Here is a 7,908-nt window from a genome sequence, read left to right as displayed (position 1 = left end):
CGGCCTCGGCCACTCCCTGATGGACTGAATCTTCTCTGGATCCACTGAAACTCCCTCAGCTGAAACAATATGACCCAGGAACCCCATCCCACGCTGCCAGAAACTGCACTTACTCAGCTTAGCAAACAACTTCTGCTCCCGCAGCTTCTCCAACACTGCTCTCAAATGTACTGCATGCTCCTCAGGACTCTTAGAATATACCAGGATGTCGTCGATGAAAATGATGACTGACACGTCCAGAAACTCCTGGAACACGCTGTTCATCAATCTCATAAACGCAGCTGGCGCGTTTGTCAACCCAAACGACATCACCACAAACTCATAGTGCCCAAATCTCGTCCTGAAGGCTGTCTTCCTCACATCTGCCTCATGAATAGGAATCTGATGATAACCTGAAGCCAAGTCGATCTTGGAGAACCAAGTAGCACCCCTCAACTGATCCAACAACTCATCAATCCTCGGGAGAGGGTACTTGTTCTTCACAGTAACTCGGTTCAAACCCCGGTAGTCAATACACAACCGAAAACTCCCATCCTTCTTCTTAACAAACAACACCGGAGCTCCCCACGGTGAACAACTAGGACGGATAAAACCCTTGCCCAACAAATCCTCCAGCTGCTTCTTCAGCTCTGCCATCTCTGCTGGAGCCATCCTGTAAGGAGCCTTGGATAACGGCATCGTCCCCGGTTCCAGCTCAATGGTAAAAGGATCCGACCGAGATGGTGGTAATCCCTGCAATGACTGGAACACATCCTCAAAGTCCTCCACAACCGGAATACCGCTAACCGTAGACTTCCCCACTGACTCTGGCATAGATATAGTAACCAGATAGGCCTCACGGCCCTTCTCGATCATCTTCCCTGCCTGAACGGCTGAGATCACGAGACTCCCCGAAGTCGGTCTAATACCCTGAAAAACCAACTTCCCTCCTGGACGCTCAAACTCCACTCTACCCCGATAGCAATCCAAATGCACCTTATACCGATGCAACCAATCCATACCAAGAATGACGTCATACAACTCCACTGGACTGATAAGCAAATCCGCTGGCCACGACTCTCCTGCGATCTGAATATCAACTCCTCCAGCTCGTCCAATAACCCTCAGAAACTTGCCTCCAGCAACTCTGACAACTCCTGAACGCTCTCCAGAATCCCCTCTGATCCCCGCACTCACGGCACACTCCGGAGTAATGAAGCTATGAGAAGCTCCAGAATCAAACATAACATGGGACTTAAACCCGCCCACCAACAAGGTCCCTACACAAATCTCATGTGTTGAGAACCTAACACTTGACCACAAGCAAAAACAAATATAATCTGAACTATTGAATTGACTAAGTTCGAATCTCAGAAGTTATACCTGTGATCGCTCCTGCACTAGTGCCACCGGGCTCCTGGGTCGAGTACACCTGAGTCGTCGGCTCAATCCAACCCACCGGCTGCACACCGTGCTGCACACCCTGCTGCACCCCTGGCTGAGCTCCAGCCTGCAACACTGCTACTGCCCTCTGCTGCAACTTGGGACAACGAGGCTTGATATGCCCCGTCTCTCTGCAGTAGTAACACACTCGAGTATCGGTCCGCGGCTCCGTCACCGCCCGCTGCTCTGTCACTGCCCGCTGCTCACCTCTCTGTGGACAGCTAGTCACCTTGTGGTCCCTACTACCACACCCAAAGCATCTCGCACCCCCGTGCCTCGACCTCTGCATAGCATCAAACTTCCGCTTCTGCCCTTGCGCAGGCTTGCCGCCCTTGCTAGGAACAGAAGACGGCTGAGACTGCTGAGACTGCTGTGGCTGCACTGAAGAACCGACCACAACCACCTGTGACCTCAAATCATCCTCTATCCCAGCTGCAACCTCAACCAACTCCGCTCTCGTAGCATAACTCCTCACTCTACACCGAGTCCTCAAATCATCCCGCAGAGCCAACAAAAACCTCCGCACCTGAGCCGCCTCTGGCTCCCATGCCCTGCCTGCATACCCTACAAGCCGACTGAACTCTGCATCCAGCTCCCGCACTGTACGGTTCCCCTGAGTCAGACCCAAGAACCGTGCCTCCATACGATCAAGTGCCTCCTGAGGAAAATACTTGGAGTTAAACTCCCCCACAAAATCTCCCCAAGACATACCCCTCTGCACCCTCCGTGCTGTCACCGACCTCCACCACACACGAGCATCTCCTGACAAGTAAAACACTGCCAGATCCACCCTGTACCGGTCGGGACACCTAAGCGAAAGGAAAATATCCTCCATCCGCTCTCTCCACTCATCCGCTACACTCGGATCGGTACTTCCTGAGAAATACCCTGCTCCCACATGCCGCAGCTGCTCCATCATCCGCACATACTGAGCATCCACTACCTCGGCCCCCGGCTGCACACCTGCCTGCAAACCCGCTGCAGGCTGCACCACTGGAACCTGTCCACCACCCACTGGCGGCACTACTGGATCCTGCCCACCAACCACTGGCGGCACAACTGCTGGAAGTCGCTGCAAAGCCTGAGCTACCTGAGCTAGCAAGTCCATCAAGACATCCTCCCTGCCTGGAGCACCTCCCGCTGCAACCCCCACACCCGGGGCAACACCGTGACCGACACCGGGCCCATCCGCCCTGCCGTCACCCAAACCAGCCTGGTCTCCAGACACACTAGGATGAACCTGTGACTCCGCCACCTCCTCACTGGCCATGCTCTGGGTCACACTCACACTGGCCTCAGGAACCTGACCTCGTCCCCGACCCCGACCACGACCACGCCCACGACCACGACCGCGACCAACAGCATCCTCACCCCTAACCATCTGTATCATCCAAGAACAGAAGGCTAAGCAAACAATAATTCTAATACACAAAACACAACTTACCGTGGAATCACAAAACAGGCTCGAAGAGGATGTTCTAGGACTTCATGCCACACACAATTGACCAACCACACCATCAATCATAGCATGGAATCCTAAACATCATCAGCAAAAGCACAATGAACCCTAGACCTAGAACCGTAAGGGCTCTGATACCAAAATGAAACAACCCTTCCCGTTTTTTTTTTTTTAATACCTTAATTTACTAGTGGTCCCATACCCACTAACATCCTAACAACAATCAATAACCGCGGATAACCAAATAAAACAATTTCCATTAAACCAAAAGAATACCAACAACAATAATCCAATAACCAATAACGAAATAGCAAGGTTCCAACATCCTACAATGCTCTATCAACTCAATACTAGCAACCTAACAATAGCTAGACCACAATCAATCAAGCCTCTAGAACATCCTCCTCCTCATCGCCTTTGATTCCACGATCACACTTTTCCTTTACCTGCACACCACAAACAACAATTGAGATGCGTAAGTATTATCATAAATACTTAGTGAGGCCGTCCTCCCATCTACTAGGTTATACACACAAGCATATGAGACCCTCAAGTTATGCAAGCAAACAAAACACAAGCAATACATCAAACCAGGAAAACAAGTCTCGGTTGAGACTAGTGTCGACCGATGCCACAAGAAAGTGTCGACCGATCCTGAACCAACAGGTGTCGACCGATGCCACTAGAGTGTCGACCGATGCTCCTTGAGTGTCGATCGATGCCCCTTCGACAGACACGATCTGCGCGAACCCGAACGACGAACTCCCCTTCCAAATCATCACGAATCCGTCCCAAACTCACCCAATTACCTCAGAAATCACTGGGAATCACAAAAGCAACAAACCCAAGCAACAAAACAACACAAACAGCAAAGAAAACACACAAACAAGAGAGATCTCATGCTTAGATCAACCATGGTCAAGCACTCACCTCAAGAACAGGAAGATTGGATTGAGAAACGTGGAAAACAACACCTCCAGAAGCTCCCCCTTCGTTTCCAGCAACAGCTAACCCTCCTACAGCCTCAGATCTCTCCAAAAACTCCAAGAACAAACCCAGAAAGTCACAGAAACGTTTTCTCTCTTTTCTCTCTTTCTTTTTCTCTCAAAAGCGGCGAGTACAGACAAAATAACACGACCTAGGGTCGTTTTTCCCCTTTTACACACGATTTAGGGATTTTAATTGAACCAAACCGAACCAATCGGCAATTAAAACGAACCCGACCAAACCGGAACACATGGTGTCGTTCGATGCTCCCAAGGGTGTCGATCGACACCCACACCAAAATTACAAAAAATTGGTTCGCGGATGTTACATTATCATAAAATTTTGACTGAGTAACAGGTCAAAATTTGAATATTTAAATTCATTTCATATATTTCTTTTGTTGAATTGTTTATTTTTATATTCTATAATAATTTTTTAGATAATTTAATTTGGAATCTTTAAAAATAATTTAATTTGATATTTTTAAGAATATCATAAATATATGATAGATCAAAAAGTTAAAAAATTATAAACACTCTAATTTGATTTGTTATAGCACGATCAATAATATGAAAAATGTTAAACTTTCAAAAATATGATTTCTCGGATTAAATTTAAGTTTGGAATAATATTATATGGTAGGTTTTCTCGGTCACGATGATTTTGACAAACATATGTTACATATTTGGTCCTAAAATTAATATGCGCTATACTATAGATTAAGTCATAAAATTAACTATCAAAATACAATATATATTTTTAATCACTAAAAAAATCAAATAAAATTAATAAACAAAAGTTAATTTTTTATCACATAACTTAATCCGCGTTATACCGCAGGTCAAAATCTAGATATACTAGAATACATCTTATAGAACATATGTTATTTCTATAAGTCATATTTAGTATATGATTTCATGCCATAATATTCAATCCAAAAAACCCTTTTAAAATAAATAAAATAATCACATATAAAATGTTTTAAATAAAAATTACCAAATATACAAAAGGAAGAAATTTCAACCCATGCTCTAGCACGGGTCATATTCTAGTACAAAATCTACATAACTAGTTTTCTTATATAAAGACTGTTTGGATACAAACCAACATCCCACATTGGAAGAATCTAATATATAATTCAAGTCCAACACCAATGAGCATGAGACTTTTTGGAAGGAGCCCAATAAGAATTCCGTGAGTGATGGACCACTTTGGTCCAAAGCGAACAATATCATACTAATAGGAAAGTTGGCTTGGGATTGGAAATCCCAACAGTTGGTATTAGAGCCTAGGTTGAAATAGTGGATGGCATGACCTAATAGTTGGTGGAGAGAAGCCTCTCAATGTAACACGATAAGAAGGGTACCTCAAGAATACCTCGCGAATTGTAACGCCCGTGAACCAAAATTCTGGTTTGGAATGTGCATTGGTCGATGCAAGATCAGTTTTGCGGGATGAGTTAAGTGAAATGATTGTTTGGTTGCGTTTGGGGTTTGGGAAAAACTAGGGGTCGAGTATAAAATGATATCTTGGCGTCCTTAGCAGAGTTTGGTCGTTTTCTATGTTGTAAGAGAGAAAAGAAAGAGAGAAGTTGTTCTTAAGAGTTTTTGGTGCCTGTTCTTGAGAGATCTTGTCTGTGGAGTGGAGATCTGAGGCTGGGATCGTGGTAGGAGCTTGCTAGGACGCTTTTTCGTGGGATTATAATCAGTTTTTGTCATTCTCAAAGGTGTGTGTGTGACCATGGCTGATCTAAGCGAATTGATATGTATTTTTTTGTGATTTTTGGTTGTTTGATTGCTTATATGGTTGTATGTGAGTGTTTGCTATGAGTTTTGTTACCTTTGGAGGATGTATTCGGCATCATGGAGCCAAGAGGAGTCGGTGGAGATCGTGTTTGGCGATGCTTCACGCGATAGCATTGATCGATGCAAGGCGTGTATCGGTCGATGCAGTTAAGGATTCGATGGAGACGATGGATGTTGCATATGTCGATGTAAGGAGTGCATCAGTCGACGCAGGAGGCGTTGCATCGGTCGATGCAACGACATTACATCGGTCGACGCAAGGGGTGCGTCGGTCAATGCAAGGTTGCGGAGTTACGCGTGTTTTCAGAGTTGTTTGGTTTGCTTGTTTCTTTGTGTATTTGTTTGTGCTTGTCTTTTCGCTTGTGTGTATAGCCCAGTAGATGAGAGGATCCTCCTCACAAAATATTTATGATAATACTCACGCATCTCATATGTGTTGTAGTGCAGGTAAAGGCAAAATGTAGACATGGTTGATATTGGTTATTTATTATATTGTATTTGATAGATTGTTGTTGGTTGAATGTTGGTATTTTCCTCTGTATGTTTTGAATGTTGTTAGGTTGTTAATATTAGACCATCTCGAATGGTTTTCCCTATTTATTTCTCTATAATAGAGAAACTCTATAATAAAAGTGAATTTTACTCCAACTCACTTCTATTCTCACCTCTGAAATAGATATTGCTATTTTTTTCCTCTATATATAGAAAAACTCTATTTTTTCCTTTATAATTAGAAATATAGCAATCTCTATTTTAAAGGTGATAATAGATGTGGATTCGAGCAAATTTGCCTCTAAAATGAGATTCCTATATTTTTACTATATATAGAGACAAATATAGAGATGTGTTGGAGATGGTCTTATATTAAAAACAAAAGAAAAAATCGGTTGGGTCGTTTCACAAATAAGAAGTACCGAGTCATGGTGACAAGAATTCGTTAAGAGGGAGACCTAAAATTCGTGGTTTTTGGATTGAGGGGAAGTATTGTTGAGATACAAACAAACGTTACACATTGGAATATTAGAAAAGAACTTTCTAATATATAAATATAAATCAAGTCCAATCCTGTTTACTATGAAGCTTTTTTGAAAAGGAGTCCAAGAACAAATTTGTGTGGATTTTGCCATCCTGGCTCAAAGCATACGGTGACTTAACTTAGATAATATCATTATGATTTTGAGGTTCATCATAATTCATGAATGTTGCACGGTTGAAAATGTAAAAATGAACAGAACAATTCAAAAAAGAGATGGATACGATAAAAAAAAAAAGTATTTTTTGGCAAATATTGTACCCCTAAAATTTATTTAGTAAACGAATGATGATATAGCTATCAAATTTCCTATTTAGAAAGTGTTTGTCTGTGCTTCTGCCTACCGATTTTTATGGATCTTAATTTCTTCATCTAGGGTTTTGGTAGTATTAGTAATAAAACTTGACTTTAGATGAATATACTACGAAATCTAGCTAAAAATTTTTGATCTTATAGTTTCATATCATAAAACGTTTGATAGAATGTCGGAAAGAATATAGATAAAAAAACAATTTGTGAATTAGCTAGTCAAATCTGTGAATTCAATGATTGTTTTAGCTTATGTATGTATAGCTAACATTATTAAAAAAATTAAAATATATTTTGTTGTGTAGGAATCTACACTAGTATTTTGGGCAATTGTCATGGATACCATCATTTTAAGTTTCTGGGTCAAAAATACCATAACCCCAAACAATTTCCATTTCTAACATTTCTCATTAAACCATTTGACAAAAATACCCCTCTTATTTATCAAACCCTCATTGTTTTTAAATCGCTTCTCGTTGCCTCCCTTCACTCGAAAAAAGCAGATACGGTGGTTGATGGATTCTCGCCACCTCGCCAGATTCTCATCGCATCACCGGTCTATCTCACTGGATACTCGTTGCATCATCGGTCTATCTCGCCGGATTCTCGTCGCATCACCGGTCTATCTCGTCGGATTGTCGTCGCATCATTGGTCTATCTTGCTTCGTCTTTGAGGTCTCCTGACTTTGATTCACATCGCCTAGCCACCACCATCCTTACGCCTCGTTTCGGACTTGCTTTGCCTCATCGTCGTTGCTGCCGTTATATATCGTCGCTGCAATTTGTATTTGAGGTTCTTCTTCTTCGTTGATCAATCTTATCCACACAACACTTTAGCATTGGTCATTGCAGTTTATAGGTAAGATTCATTTCATTCTCTTTCTATTGTAGAA

Source organism: Camelina sativa, chromosome 5 (assembly GCF_000633955.1).
Source record: "Camelina sativa cultivar DH55 chromosome 5, Cs, whole genome shotgun sequence".
NCBI classification, from domain to species: domain Eukaryota; kingdom Viridiplantae; phylum Streptophyta; class Magnoliopsida; order Brassicales; family Brassicaceae; genus Camelina; species Camelina sativa.
The sequence above is the reverse complement of the archived record's forward strand: the minus strand, read 5'-3'. Positions refer to the sequence as shown.